Source organism: Schistocerca nitens, chromosome 3 (genome assembly GCF_023898315.1).
Source record: "Schistocerca nitens isolate TAMUIC-IGC-003100 chromosome 3, iqSchNite1.1, whole genome shotgun sequence".
In the NCBI taxonomy this organism is placed as follows: Eukaryota; Metazoa; Arthropoda; class Insecta; order Orthoptera; family Acrididae; genus Schistocerca; species Schistocerca nitens.
Window position 1 is genome coordinate 462242911 of NC_064616.1, and position 16880 is coordinate 462259790.

At 40.1% G+C, this 16880-nt stretch overlaps 1 protein-coding gene across 1 annotated transcript in view; it reads left to right on the forward strand.

The window, feature by feature from the left end:
• Positions 1-2863: 2863 nt before the first annotated feature.
• LOC126248390 (calcium-dependent secretion activator-like) overlaps positions 2864-16880 on the forward strand; it is a 1500396-nt gene continuing 1486379 nt past the window's right edge. Inside the window, exon 1 of the mRNA XM_049949341.1 lies at positions 2864-2973. The gene's annotated coding sequence lies outside the window, so the exon portion shown is untranslated. The remainder of the gene's footprint in view (positions 2974-16880) is intronic.

Below are 16880 nucleotides of genomic sequence, written 5' to 3' on the forward strand. Positions count from 1 at the left end.
TTATTCCTACAGACTCACCTACAGTAAAGAAGAAAGCACTTTTCTTCGTAGACGCTCAGTGAACGTATCTGAACTACAACTCTGTAGGAATTTTCTTTCTGTCTACTATCATTTACAAAATAATTATTAACTGAATTATGTTGGAATTGATATTTTTGTTACGAAAATTAAAATGATCTCTAAAGCTAATTTCTTTTCTTTATAATATATTCCGTACACTCAGTTATAAATATGGCCTGCCTATACTTCAGTTACAATTACTTGCTATTACTCTGACATTATATTTTGGCAACTAGATGCGAGCATAAACAAATGAGGACTTTTCACGTACCATCTTGTAAAAGGTAAACGTCCTCTGCCAGAATTGTTTCCTTTGAGAAAAAAAGTCTTACGGTCTGTGAAATGCTTTGTCTTCTCATATAGAAATAAGACAGTCTGTTTGTTTTCCTAATTTGTTTACAGTCGAGGCTGACTGCCACGATATAGTGTCCAAGTAGTAGTTGAAGTTGTCAGCTGTGGCTAAACTGTTGCCACCCCTCCTGCCAGTTGCCAGCTACCAACTGACAGTACACTGCTGTAACGTCGCCTGCTAGCTGCCGGTTATGGACTGACAGCTGCCGTTCAGTAGATACGCAAAGACGTAAAAATAACTAGACTTTCCGAGCTGTTTACATGGGCACGAAAATCGATTGTGGAACTGGAAAACGGCTTTATAAAAGCAGATTTCCAGAATCGATTTTGAAGTGTTTACCTGACCAACCAAAAGCGGAACTGTGACACCGGCTTACGAAATCCGGTTTTGGAAACTCATGTAAACTGGGTGAATGTATTCCCACACATTGCACAACAGATGTCACAATAGTCCTTTAAAGGCAATTCCTTGGCCTCTTTTCTTTCGTGATGTGTTTGTCTCCCGAATTATGGGTCTGCCTCTTTTCTTCACAGCCGCGCGGAATGGCCGCGCGGTCTTGGGCGCCATGTCGTCGTTCAAATGGTTCAGATGGCTCTGAGCACTATGGGACTTAACATCTGTGGTCATCAGTCCCCTAGAACTTAGAACTACTTAAACCTAACTAATCGAAGGGCATCACACACATCCATTCCCGAGGCAGGATTCGAACCTGCGACCGTAGCGGTCGCGCGGTTCCAGAATGAAGCGCCTAGAACCGCTCGGCCACCCCGGCCGGCTATGTAGTCGTAGATTGCGCGGCCGCTCCCGCTGGAGGTTCGAGTCCTCCTTCGGGCATGTGTGTGTGTGTGTGTGTGTGTGTGTGTTGTCCTTAGCGGAAGTTAAACATAGGTTAATAGTGTGTAAGACTAGGGACTAATGACAGCAGTTAAGTCCCATAGAAGTGAACAGACCACAAGCGGCATCTTGTCAACAGCGAACAGTTTGGACGTGACGTTGATTGCTCTTGGAGGAAGGCAGCTCCAACGTCTGAAATGTCAAGTAATTTTAATCAGGCTATAGTGTGCTGAACAAAGGGAGTAAATCCACTAGTAAGTATCTGGATACAGTGGGAATTACAATTGGATCGTTAATTTCAAGTTGTTTTCATTCATCTCTAACCCAAAGACTATTGATACTTGGGGGGGGGGGGGGGGGGGGAACATGGCACTTGCATTAAGAAGCTTTCAGTTCCCATGGGTTTCGCTCTGAAATTTAAAGTTACTGTGCTCTTGACTGACTAGGGGTCCGCCATGGATTTTCGACTGAAGAAGGGGTCCGCCAGCTGAAAAGGTTGGGAAGCCCTGAGTAAAACAAAGGTGTTTTTCGTTGGAGCTATATCATTTCTCGAAATTTCAGTCACCAACTTTCTCGTTTTAATGCTAAAATATTTTGTTGACTCCCATCTATCAGAGGTAGTCAAATGAAAACGAGACAGATGGAAGAAAATGCCTAAATTGTTTAATATTTCAAAAGTAACAGCCATAACTGTTAATCCACGTACCTTACTGCGAGACAAGACGGTCAATGCCTTCATGGGAAAAATTGCGGTTTCCTACGGAACCTTGATTATACCCAGGCTCGCACTTCTTCGTCCGAAGCAAATCGGCTGCCACAAATGTTTTTCTTCAGGGTTCCAAAAATATGGAAGTCGCGTGGGGAAAGATAGGAACTGTATGTGTAAAGGCTTCCCACCGAAAGTTCAGAAGCGTATTCGATACAACTTTGGCAACATGTGGGCCGGCCCTTACACATCCTCCATACAGTTCCCATATTTCACATGCGTTTCCATATTGTTAGAGCTCCGAAGAAAGACACTCATGTTCGCCTATTTGCTTTGGACGAAGAGGTGCACGCTTGGATACAAACATGGTTCCGTTGACAAATGTAAACATTTCCCAGGAAGGCATATATCGTCTTGTCTCACAATGGGATAAATGTAGTCATACTTACGACGATTATCCTGAAATAATAGTTTACTTGCTTTTTTCCCATCTGTCTCGTTTTTATTTGACTGCATCTTATACATAGGGAGAAATGACAGTCGTGATAAAATTAGAGAAATCAGAGCTCGCACGGATAGATTTGGATATTCATTCTTCTCAGGTGCTGTTCTAGAGTAGAACGGTCGATAAATAGTCTGCAAGTGGTTCTGTGCGCCCTGTGGGAAACACTAAAGTGAGAAATGTAGAGTTACAATGCAGAAGGACGAAAGCAATCTTTTACTTTCACATCTCATTGGCAGTTGCAATAAGGCAGGGAGCAATTGTAGTTGGTTAGTGGGCAGGTTGAACAACACGTTCGAAACAGACGAAAGTGAAAGCGTCTTGCTGTCTGATAGTTGTGGAGTCGGCCGGCCGGAGGCGCCACTGTGGCTATTCCATTGATTTGCGTGGGTGGCGAGTGGCACGCGGCAGTGCGACCGCGTGCAGTCGTCGCTTGGTCGCCCGCAGGTCAGCACCGGTACCAGCAACCGGCAGCCAGCTATCAGCAGTCAGCAGCAGTAGCAGCCAGCACTCGCACGGGTGAGTACTCTCTGCCAGACAGCTTTACATTAGCGCTCAGCAGCTTTAAAGAACGCCATGGTTTTGCTCATTAGAAGTTGATCTCAGCAGCAAAATCCTCAGATAGTTAGTGGCAAACTGTTAAAAAGAACAGACTCTGGTATGCAGTTTGACTTCAGAAGACTACAACCCATCCACAAATAGAAGACAACGGTAATTTTATTCGCTGTTATTGCCAATGTATCATACAGGAGTGGTGCATTGTAACTGTAGTCGATACTGTTGTGTTTTGCACGTGTCTGGTTGTCTTTCTCGCATTTCTATTGTCATCTTTTTGAACTGTTATCTGTGTGTACATTCCACTCCATAGTCAACACTAGGCTCATGAACTATTAACGTACTGACAAAATGTTCGCAAGTTTTCGTTTTCTATATCTTTTTTATGATGGTGTAGCAGCAGGACATTGTGAATAGCACAAGAGCAAATAAAGTAGAGTTACAGACGAAAACCTGTATGGTTCTCTGAAGGGTTTTTGAAAAGCCTATGTCGTGAGTACTAGCGCACGTGACTTAGAAGATTCTCTTAAAATTAGAAGTTAAGTTTCTCTACATATCACGCGAGAATAGAAAGCAACAACATCGAAACAACGGAGTCACATGTCAGTTAGGAAGAAAAATATTTTTATCTTCTTCGAGGTAACTGTCGTCAAGTAATCGCATAAATCATTGTCTACACTTTAAAAATTAATTCAAGAAACTTCTGATATAAATGAGACGGAGATTTGAAGAGAATAGTTTCCGGGAAATACTTGTACATCAGGGTCTATTTCACGTCCTTGGTCTTCTTCGGTTACGCATGTTCCAAGTCTAAGATTGAAGCTAATTCCTAGAAATTCTCGGTTACTTTCTCTAGCAGAAGAGAAATAAAAATATTCTATGTCCGGTACATTGTAATTACGAACTGAAATAGAGAACATGTTTTCCAACCTAGAAGATGGTCATACATTTTTTTGAATTCAGATCACGTGAGAAGAATAAGTAGCATAATTTTCAAGGGAATTCTGGTGACTCTACGCTAGTTTGTGTTAAGTCATCTTTAACAACTGCCGTATTTGTTATCTTCTTAACATTTCTATGATGCAAGTATCCGTTTATACAATTCAATTTCGCCAGGGGCAAAAACTTTAATAGCTTACTTGATATCGATATACCGGGTGCCTCTCCTACGGGACGCCAGGCGAATTCTCTCTAGTGTTTCGAAAAATATAAAAAAACTTCATTTTTTCAACGTCACCTGGTGTCAGCCGAGACAAATCCTACTCATCACGCCTTTCATACGAGCCCAGTGTCGACGTAATTCGTCTGTTTCCCCATTTCAAGAAAATGATTTTTGATAGAGAAGTTTACACGCCCATTAGATAGAGCTTTACCAGATTAGTGTAGTGCAATATTCGTTGTACACACACACATTAACAGTAACAGTAAAACACGAAGAACAACCAGTACTCCAGCAGCGACCAAGCTGCGCGCTTCTGCATGGCGGTAGCAGTCAACGCGGGCCAAAGCGGTGCTGTCCCTGCTGGTGAACTCATTATTCCTCGTGTTTTACTGTTCCTGTTAATACATATTGGTAAAAAGAATATCACATTAAACTAATTTGGGGCTGATCTGCCGAAAGGGCAAGTAAAATTTAACTTTAAAAATTATTTTGTTTGTAACTGGAAAGAAACTGACGCTTTCCATCAACGCTGGGCGTCGCATGAAACATGTGATGAACAGTTTTTGTTTGGGCTTAGTCCGTCTACACGTTGTAAAAACAATATTTCAAGTATCTGCCGAAACAGTAGAGAAAATGTACCTGACGGCTCGTAGGAGAGACACGCTGTATACATTTGTCACACATCCCGGAATGCAGACACATACAGCCGTCTTCATGGGGTTCGTCAGCCCAATGCCAATTTGGTCAAAAGTTAGCAAAAGAAAGTAGATTCCTAGAGATCGTCCATTGCTCGAGACGCAAGTGGAAGTTTGTTTCTTTGAAAATTGTAACATTTATTTAGTCCAAACATAAACATTTTTGGCTACTGATAACATTATGACATCTAAAACTAGATGAAGCTATTTCATCTGACAAACAGTAATCTTTAGTTACCAGCTGTTGTATATGTTAATCGTTAGGACACATTTTTATTTAGAATGGCAGCCGACGACTTGAAACTGCACTGGGGATGAGAGCTGGTTGCGGCAGTTACGTTACGGTTCTGAATGATACGAATTAATAATTAAACAAAGCCTTCATGTTAGATCACAGGTATCTGTATACTCGAGAATCACGCCCAGATTATACCTTGCTAGTGGGCCATGTTGCTCGAAATTACCTAAAAATTATATTTAGACCGACAATGAACCCATGTTCTCAAAGGTCAAAAGAAGGACCCGTCTTCGTTCACCTTTTTCAGTAACAGGACAGTCCCAAAATGTCAGCACAAAGTGTGTGCAAGTATCTTATCATAAACATTTCCGCAGGAAATCCCTGGTTCGCTGTGGGCAGTTTGGGAGCGAGCCAACTGGGCTGCAGGAAATCGATCCCGAGACGGGGAGATGTAATCAGCTGGCTCTTTTTGTTCACAGTCTGCGCAGGGCTCTACAAAAAGTATATGTTACGGTGTCGAATTGATTTCCCTGACGGTGCAACACTGTCTTCAAATAAAAATTAACCTGCCCTTACGCAGACATCCTTATTCAACTTTTAAATGCAACGCCAGTGACATACTACACGGGAAGAAAACGCCAATCCGCACAGTAATGCTGCTGAGAAGTAGACGTCCAATAGACATCGTAACATTCAAAACGGGCGATGTCTCTACAGAGCAGAAGAAAGTATGTGGGAGAACACACCTACGATTTTCCTTTAATGCTGCACTGACTTCAACGCCAGAAAAATGTTCATTTCTTGTAACAGAAAAAAAATTTCTCTGATAAATGTCAAGTTCTTCACGTTTAACAGCTCCAGTGATTATAGAGGCAGATCCTTCGGGAAATGAATAGGCAGATGCCTGCGAGAAAACATTGCTGTGAAGAGAACTTCTATTCCCAGTTCCTCCAAAAACAACGCGCATGTAATTTGAGAAGTAATCGGATTTCACAAATACTTACCTTTGAATAGTGCATTACTCGAATGATTACCCGCAGAAGCAAGTAAGATAAACAGGAAATTCTACGCATATATTGCTTTTGTTCTTTAGTTGTGTACAAGTCTGACAGTAATTTGTAGGAAAGAATACCTTACGTTATTGCCAGTTTATAGCAAAGTATTCTTTGCGATTAGGAATACAATAACACAGACTAGTTTATCGAGTATTCTGCTAGCTTCTCATGTTGGAAAAGCCCTCTACAGTTCAGTCCGTCTGTTTTGGCATACGTCTTGAAACTCATAGAAATTATTTGACGACTTTTAATTATCGTTATGGTTCTTAAAGGGTTCTACCACATAGTGTTGAACATTTGAGTCTGATGACGTCAAACGACTTGATATTTCTGCTTTTAACTCGCAGCACTGATGTATATTTTTATTGAGTTAGCACGTGGACGGCAGCTACAACATTCAGATTCGTCTCTCATGTACTTTTGATCGTTTGTAGGACACAAATTATTTTTGCATCCGTAAGTCATTTTATGTTCCACATTCCGATAATGGTATATGTTTCTCCATTGGGCTAGAATAGTAATTTTACTACGTATAACAATAGCAGTACTGTGAATGGATTGATTCACGAAGCAGCTCTCGGCGCTGTGTGCAGCCATTAGCGGACTACGCGGAAGTCTCTCACAAATATGGACATGCGAAATATGGCTCTGGGGGAAGCTTGAAAACAACAAAATAACCTGAGGACCAAGAAGTCCGATATACCGTCACGGACAGTAGGTTACCGTTCTGATTAATTAAACAAGAAAACAAACTGTTATAGATTGAAATAAAGGGCAAGAAAAGCTACTATGCTCACCACTGGATCTCTTACAGACGATATCGCATGCGGATCTATTGTAAATCGTATGAAGCCAAGCTTCTGCAATTTCTCTCCTACATTATTCTTGGTTCTACGTTAACGAAGATTGCCACTGTTGATGCTAATGGTGTTTGCGGTTTCGGCAGCCCTGTATCCAAAAAGTTTTCCTCAGGAAAGAGTGCGCATTTCTACTTGTGTTAATTATATACAACTAAATCATGCATATTTTGTGAACTGACTGCTGTTTGGCCTTGCTTTCGCTTTACTAGCAGACATCAACCAGCCTGTTCGCATTCACTCGTTCACAGTTGGTAGAAGGTTCATAAAGTGCGCTTTTATCGGTGCCTGTAGATATATACCATAGACTGCTTACTGCTTCATGCATACATCGGTGCTACAGGATTACTTCATCGCACAACATTTGCTTCTGTCACTGCAATTTCAGTTTTTTATCCTTGTAAATATCTTGAGGGCAAAACACAGTAACATTTTTGACCTTATCTTGCTTAATATCTTGGATGCAATATACATAAACAGTCATCTTATCATAGCCAGAATTCGTATGTAACTCATTTGAACATTAGAGAAGCGAGCGTTCTAGGAGAAATATATAGCGAGGAAAATGTGAAAATCAAATATGCCTAGAAGCTTATGACTTCAGCGTTGGGAGAACTACCAATAGAAGGTTTTACTGACTAAGGATCTGTTACAAAGAGCTGGCACTGAGACCAAGACGGCAAATAGGAACAACAAATTTCCCCATTACAAAGTATTATATTGTTGGGGAAGTCACACTTTTTCATGGTGGAGACGTAATAAAAGCAATAAGGAACGCCTACCATTGAAATGTGTGAGGTTTCTTGCAAAAAAAAAAAAGTCTTCGAAACGTTTATTTTTCGTTATTTTGAAAGTGAGAATAATAACAGGAAAATCTTATGAGTCAGCAATATCTCTAGAAAGAAACACTGACTTAAAATCAATTTCGTTCATATGGAGACACATATGTTTTTCGTGTCTAGTTCCAAATATTTAGGTGAAGAAACAAATTCTATCAGAATTTGACTACCTATCCAACCTTTCATCGTAATTGATGCGTGTCATCCAGTTCCTTTCGTCAGCTTTCGATTTTTTGTGATACAAGGAAAACATCTGGATCAAAGTGGACTGTCAGGTTTCTGTGCTCCAGATATCCAAAATGGAAAGTAAGTATGATGTCACACTGGGATTTTACTTTATTTGTGTGCCCAAATTCACGCAACCAGTAGGGTGTTGATGCTGTTAAGCGTTCTCTCAGGTTTTCTTACGTTACGATTACGAAGAGAGCTGAACACTAAGAATTATTGCAGTCTGCATAGAGCAAGCACCTACATACACGTGTGACGGGAAGTATTCAGAGGTCACCCAAACAAAGTGAATTGCATAAAACATTCCGATTATGGTGCATGTTGCAGAATTTATAGAGTATGATTTTTAAGGCGTCCACATTATTGGACTAAATTTGTGTAACAATGTTTCAACCATTGTAAACATACTATTTCATACAGATGAAAGATCTACAGCCCAAAGGTAGCATATACTGAAGTGGTGCTCTTCAGGTGTCAATAACCTGTGCTAAACGGTAATGCTTGTGGTCCAATTTCTCGTATCTCCGGGGCTTATCGAGGACATTCTGAGGGGTTCAAGGAAGTTATTTCGCTACAGAAAGGTACCATCAGCGACTAACATGCGCGGTATACTCTTTTTCCAATCGACTGATTACTTGCGGTTAACGTGGCGCCAGACTACATCACATTGACGTCTGCCAGTAGCGCAGGTCTCTGTGAAAAATTGGCTTCTGTAAATTCTTAGCCCTTACCGCTAGTGTGTGTGCAAATGCGAAAGTTGTAGAGGGTACAAAAAACTACTACCGGATATCCCGCAGTAGACGGCCTGCAGAGCAGAATTTGATGCGCAAATTCAGGCAAATGTTGTAATCCAAAACAATTTAGTTTCCAAATCGGGTAAAATTACAATCATGACCTATACAGAACTCAGATAGTTCATAGTAATATCGGCCCACATAGTGCCGTCTTCATTACACAACATATCAATTAAATTTTCATACAAAGTGCAGAGACAAGCATAAATTATAATCTCATTGAAAGGTAGGCCTAAATGCCTAATAGTGTTGGATTTGAGACTAATCCTTTGTAGCACAGTGGGACACTGCGTTCGTTACTGCTGTTCTTATGAAAAATAAATTAATAAAAGTTTGGAAATGGGCAACTACTCTCACAACCCATTTGCACAGTTATATGGTATACGAATTTTAAAGATTGCTTCTAATACCAAGTCACTATTCTGCAATGTGGAGATCTTATCTGATTAGATTGACATATTAAATATGTACTTCTCTACGACTGCAGTAAAAGGTGTCATTCTGCTGGATACTAGGGCAGATGGGAATTCAGTGTAATGAAGCAGCAGATACAGCAGCTAAGAATGCCTGCTCGGAAAATACAAAAAAATGGTTCAAATGGCTCTGAGCACTATGGGACTTAACTTCTGAGGTCATCAGTCCCCTATAACTTACAATTACTTAAACCTAACTAACCTAAGGACATCACACTCATCCCTGCCCGAGGCAGGATTCGAACCTGCGACCGTAGCGGTCGCGCGGTTCCAGACTATAGCGCCTAGAACCACTCAGCCACCCCGGCCGGCTCGGAAAATACAATTTCCGATCGTACTGCCCTTGTACATGAAGTTGCATCGCTACTGAAGCACAGGATCACGCGTCTGTTGGAGGAGGAGTGGTTAGGGTTGAGGAACAACAAGCTACTGTCGATGGAACATAACAATTTTTTAACAACTGTGCTTAACCCTGACACACAATATTTTTTAGCGTAACGCAATCTGACTTTCAACACACAATATTTTGTTAGCGCAACGCAATCTGACTTTCAAAATTCTCTACAAGAGAATGGCCCTGACTAACATTAACCTATACGTCTCACAAATCACTTACCTCACCAAAAATCTTCGCTGCTCAAGCTACTGCAATACAGCGAGCGCCACTACTGCCAGCTAAATAAAAGATTCAAACTATGGAAGGCACTAACTACTGATAGGGATAGTTAGCAAATGAAAGATATTAATAGAGAACAAACAATGTATTTACCTTGATATCATGACAAATTACAAAACTGCGCCATCTCTCTCCCCACATCCACCACTGCTGGCGGCACACCTCCAACTGCCCAGCGCTACGCGCTGTTCACAGCCAGCTGCCTAACACTACAATGGTTGAGTATTACAACAATGCAAAGCAGCCACAGACTGCACACGGCACAGCCGGTGATTTTCATACTGAGGTGGCGTTACCAATAAAAAAACCTAAACAGCCTACTTACATAGCCCCCATGCTCCCCACAAAAAATTTTACAAATTTTGTTGGGCACTGGCCAATACATATTTGTTAAAATTTTTCATAATCGTAATTACAATAACAAAGAAAAAAACATAAATACACAAGGGAACACAAACACATAGGGGGATAACACAATGGAAAGGACAGGGTTCGTTTTCAGTGTAACTTTTGGTACTGCAGTATTTTGCGAACAAAACCTTTTGTTAGTTCTTGGAGATCTCCCTTCGTTCGTCATTATTCCCAAAAAGTCCTATCTGTACCTCTTTTCTGTATTTTTTTCGTATAACTTCTAAATGCATTTCTTCCAATTCATCACAACGCAGTCTCTTATATAGTCTACCCCCTCTTAAGCTAACTTAAATCTACTGAGCTCAGACATTAAACTAAGGGACGAGGCAATGCAGCAACACATAAAACAATAAACGCAAACAGCAATGACAAAAACTGCAGATTTGCAAAGGAAGCAGCATTTTAGAAATTAGCAAAGCAATTGTAATATTACAACTAATCTAAGGTAATGTGCAACAAATAATAACAAGAAATCATTAGTAAAACTGGCTTAACAGAATAATACAAAGTCAAATTCAATAACACTATGCCTGGCAAACAGCAGCAACTGATACCTAAACATGACATAGCTCAAGCAGAAAAAATAGTACACTAAAGATAACAATGCAGATAAGGGAAATGTATAATCACATCTTAATGTCTAAGTAATTAAAGTGGTGCACCACAAAAACTAATTCTACAAAAAATTACTCAGTAGTTGAAAAGAAAATTATGTATGCAGTTCCTGGTATTAGTCCCTTCTTATTGTTCTTTCCATTCCAAGAGCTCCTTTTTCGAAGAATGTGGATTACAAAATTATTATTTAATAGATCTGCAGACAGAAAATATTTATATTAGTACATCTATAAAATTTTATTTTAACCAGTGCTGCAGTGCAGCTAGAAACTAGATATTAAACAAAATGGGCAAAGCAAGGCGTGAAACGTCATTCACTAGCCATATGGCATTTCTCTCAATTAGCACGACAATAGCCGTGAAATGTTGCGATGCTTTCTACAAAGGAACGTCAATAGCGATTATAATGGCCTCTTTTTTCTTCTACCTGTGCCGCTGGAAGGCTAATGGTTTTTTTTTGTTCGGGCGGCTGTCGCCCAGGTGTCTGACACAGCTGTGTGCCCACGACGTATTACGTGCAGGTGGTCACTTAACTTTCGTACGGAAATATTTACGACAGCAGTTTCCGCTACAATGGCAGTCTTAAATAAAAATATTTCACAGGTCAAGAATTAGCGTTGCAAACCTGTAAAAACAAAATCCCATGAATATAACAGTGTCCAAAAAATTTTCGTCGGCATTGTGATACATTCACGCATTTACACACATTTCATAATTCTAAAAGTACGATTCTCGGTTTCCAACATACGTCTTCACAAGGCAGAGTTCCTAACTGCTACTCATTACTCCTTACCTTATTACACATATACAAATTCGTCGACGCTTCTTCAATACTTCATCATTAGATACATAGCATAATCAAATTCTTCATATAACATTAGCTTACTAATCATAAACATACCTCAACAACATAATACACATCGTCGTCGTAAAAAATAACATCATAACACCTCAGTCAAATCTCAAAATCGTCGTAGCTTCCTCCAATAGTTTCAAAACCTAAAAAAAATTCTCTGCTCATTTCAAAAGTGTCATCTGCCTCAAACGTACTTTAAAATCATGATTCCATACCAAACACATCATTCAAAGCTCACATTGTATCACAATGGTTCCGAAAAAATATGAACAGTTTACAAAGTACAGACAAAATACAATTTCATAAGTATGAAGGTATCCAACTGTGTAATTGCGTAAACATCTGTCACTGACGTAGTAAAAAGAATGTTTGTTTCTCTGTCAAGTAATCAGATAGCTGTGTAATTTATGTGTTAGAGAAATATGGTACCGATGTGTAAAGTTGTATAACCAAATACCATATTAGCTAGGGTTCCTTGTGGTTGCCACACACATGGTACACAAAGTAAGCGTGTACCCCCCTGAGGATTAATGTAATTATACCCTCAGGTGTTACAGATTACAGCAATGGAATGAAATGTATGACGGAAAACTTTCTTTGCAATTTAAACATCTTAAAAAATAAATGTTTGAAGTACAAAATTAATCACTCAAATACGTGTCCTGTAGCGCTAAACTGTGCGTCATGTTGTAAGATAATCTCTGTGGAAGTGTCGTAGTTATCGTCCTCCGAAAGCTAAGTTCTGCAGAAGTCAATGTACTTACCTGATGATACACAAAAGTGAAATGCTTTGCGTATAGATATCTTAGTTATTACGCTTATTGTTGTGATGAAGAAAGTACTGTACTGTAACGTATTGTTGTGCCACGAAAAAGGCTGTCTCATTGTTGCTATACCACAAAAGTTACAACTAAAACATGCTTTTCTTTCCAGAAGAATTCAGAAAGCTGTGCAGATATAAAACAGATACACCGCAAAAGCAACAAGATGAATTGTGTCACACATTAGTAGCGTCGTGATAAAATCGTGTAGCTGTCACATAAACTAACCACTGTGTCATCTGGTATCTCACAGAAAGCACCTTGAATCCATAATGTATTTGCAAGTAAACCAAAATGTTGCATCAAAAAAAAAGCAGATTATCTTTCAATAAACGGTTTTACGTGTGAAATGTGGTGTAATCCTTTACTCTTCATAGTACGCAGACTTTCAACTGAAAAGCAATTGTCATGTTTTATACGTCGGTAAAGAATGCTGGAATTTTTCTCAAGGCTAGCGTCTTATGTTATTTTTCTCGGAGCCAGCGGGCGCACGCGGCTGCCTGCTGTGCGAGTCATTGTCTGTCTCTTTGTTGCCGCGCGCCGTTATTGGGATTAGGAGACGTAACTTCTACAAATTCACTCCGACGAGAAGGCCCTGCCCCGTTTGAATCCCGCCAGTTCTGATGCAATTCAAGTCTGTCGTTACGAATATATCGTCTGTCGTCATGTCGGTAGATTCCGTAGTTTCTTCCTTGTCCGTCACGTGGTGGAGAATTTCTCCCTGAATCGTAACTGTGCGCCGAGCTGTTGCGTCTGAAGTTATTCTGCCTCCCTTGATAATAATTGTTTTGGTTTCCATATCGTCTGTGTCTCTGGCTGTCTCTGTGATAGTCATTACTATGGAAATGCAATCTTTCTCTGTAATTATTTTTACCCTGCCAACGGTTGTCATACGGGTGGTGTCTGTTTTGGTCACGATTTGCGTTATAAGAATGGCCTTGTCGTGTCCAGTTATTGTTTCTGTCGTCATGGAATTGTGACGTATGTGATCTGTAATTGTTGTGCTCGTGCGTTCCGCGATTGTCAGTGTCAATTTCCAGTTCTTGTAAGAGTCCTTGAAATGCTTCAATGTCGTCTTTGCAACGTCCTGCCAAAATAATGTGTCGCAAATGTTCAGGCAGTTTGATTAAGCAAATGCGGATGAGTTCTGAGGGGCTGTATGGGTTTGACAGGTACTGATTCTTGTGCAACATGTCTTCAAAATATTTCACAAGACTGGAGAATTCAGATTGTTCGAAATGTTTCATCATTATGATGCCATGTTTTACTCGGTCTTGTGTGGCTTGAGACCAATATGCTGAGAGGAAGGCATGATAAAAATCTCCTTCACTGTGACAATCGTGAATGACCGAACGCATTCTTACAGCTGGTTCATTCTCTAAATAGCCACACATAAATTCTAATCTGTGTTCTAACGACCAGTTGGGAGGAAAACAATGAGAGAATTGATGAAGCCACGCTTGTGGATGAATGTCGTTGGCAGAATTCTTAAACGTTTTGAATTTACGTGTAGTAATGAACAGCTTATAGTCAAAATCATCGTGTCGGCGAGTAGCATATCGGTCATTGTTACGTCGTGACGGCCGTTCCATCTCAAAATTCGGTGCACATTGCCAATTTCTTTCATAACTTCCGAAATGACCTGTGTTCTTATTTTGTGGCTGTTCCATATTTCTAAGTCCCTCTTCCCGTGTTGGGGCGCGAGTGTCCTCTGAAATACGTAATTCTTGTATTACCTGTGTCAGCTGATCTTGTACTTCGCGGATTTCTCTTTTGTACTGTGTATTGATTTGATTTTGATTTTGTTTGAATTTTCTAATTTGTTCATACTCTTCTGTGTCAGTGAAGGCTACAGGTCTTGTGCCATTCAGATCATCATCTACCTTTGTAGATAAGTTAGTGACCTGATCCGAAAGTTCGCCTACTTTCTCCGATAGTGAACACATTTCCTCAGTGTGTTTTTCTGAACCAAGTTTCAGAGTGTCCATTTGTGTTGAAATCGAATCTACTGTGTCCTTCAAGTTTTCCTGAGTTTTTGCAAGTTGCATAACCGAATCGGTAGATGCAACTGAGTCAAATTTAGCTTGCAAGGTCTCATGATTTTCATGAACAGTAGTTTGCAGTTCTTTTATGGCTGCTTCGTGATTCTGTAGTGCATTTTCATGACGCGAAAAAATAGGTTGGAAATGCTCACAAATTTGTGTTTTTACGTCATTACAGACTTTTTGACATTTCGATTCAATGTGATGTAACTCATTAGTTAAATCCTCACGTGTTTGTTCAAGTGTGGTGTCTAACTTTTTGAGATTTTGTTCCACTGTGTCTAACTTTCGAAGATTTTGTTCCATTGTGTCTAACTTTTGAAGCTTTTGTTGTGTTTGTCCCATTTGTTGTATTAATTGTAATAACAATGCACTGGTGTCTGGAACATGTTCCTCAGTGCTTTTCGGCAGTGAATTTGCACCGGAAACATTCACGTTTTGACAAGCAGAAAATGTGTCTTGACTTATTTGAGAAAACGGTGAGGATCCAAAACCTGAATCTACAGTATTTGCGAGATCGTGTCGCGTCATTTCGGATTCCTGAGCCGAGCTATTGCCGACCGATCGATCGATAATGCTTCCCTCTTCACTAATTGTTTCACTGTCCACGCCATTGTTTGAAACCCGCTCCATTTCCCTATGCGCAATTACCAAATTACTACTATTAACATTAGTTAATTCATTATTCTGCGGCGCTAACATATTGCTTTCGTCTTCACTGTCATTTCTCAATTTACTTTGGAGCCTAGTGTTACGTTTTTCACACGCCATTATTGTCACAGTATTTCACACGACAACACAGAAAAACTCAATTTGAAGAGCAAAAATAAGAGAACACATTAACATAACACTGAAAATAATATCTAGTTAATTGCAGTTGCGAAATACTTGGTGCAAATCTACATGCATACCACAACTGTTTTACTGTACAACAATGAAAAACTACAACTACAATGGAAATTCTCTCTACAATTACGCGCTAGCAATAAACAAAAGCTACACTAATTACACAAACTATAAGAAAAAATCAGAAGATTCCAGTGAGGTATCCTGGCAGGGTCGCCATATGAAACGTCCCCTTTTAACAATTTTTTAACAACTGTGCTTAACCCTGACACACAATATTTTTTAGCGTAACGCAATCTGACTTTCAACACACAATATTTTGTTAGCGCAACGCAATCTGACTTTCAAAATTCTCTACAAGAGAATGGCCCTGACTAACATTAACCTATACGTCTCACAAATCACTTACCTCACCAAAAATCTTCGCTGCTCAAGCTACTGCAATACAGCGAGCGCCACTACTGCCAGCTAAATAAAAGATTCAAACTATGGAAGGCACTAACTACTGATAGGGATAGTTAGCAAATGAAAGATATTAATAGAGAACAAACAATGTATTTACCTTGATATCATGACAAATTACAAAACTGCGCCATCTCTCTCCCCACATCCACCACTGCTGGCGGCACACCTCCAACTGCCCAGCGCTACGCGCTGTTCACAGCCAGCTGCCTAACACTACAATGGTTGAGTATTACAACAATGCAAAGCAGCCACAGACTGCACACGGCACAGCCGGTGATTTTCATACTGAGGTGGCGTTACCAATAAAAAAACCTAAACAGCCTACTTACAAACTACACGGCCATGGAGTTCCTCCTTCCGGCCACTGCGGCGGGAGGAAGCACTCGAAACGGGTCTCCCGACAGGGCACTGTCCTCTAACGCGTGGATTCCTCCTCAGGCAGGAGGACCCAGTAGTGTGCAGTGCTTGTAATGTACAGTTATATGTATATCACATTTTAATAGAATGCATTTGATACCAAGCTTTGAGAGATGCATCCAGATTACCAGCTGACCTACATTCTTTGTTTTAGGAGACGATGAATCGAATGTGATATGCGTTTTTTTAAGATTCTGTGTATTGTCCAACCTTGTCAGTAGTTTCTTAGGTAGCAGATTTTAATGTATTTCCAGGGTGATTGCTTCATCTTCCGTTTCTCCAGTGATCAACCAGGCACAGTTCTCTGCTACATTATTTTAGCTATATTGTAGCTACAGTTCGTGTATTTTGTAACTGAGAATTACATTTTATACTTTAACT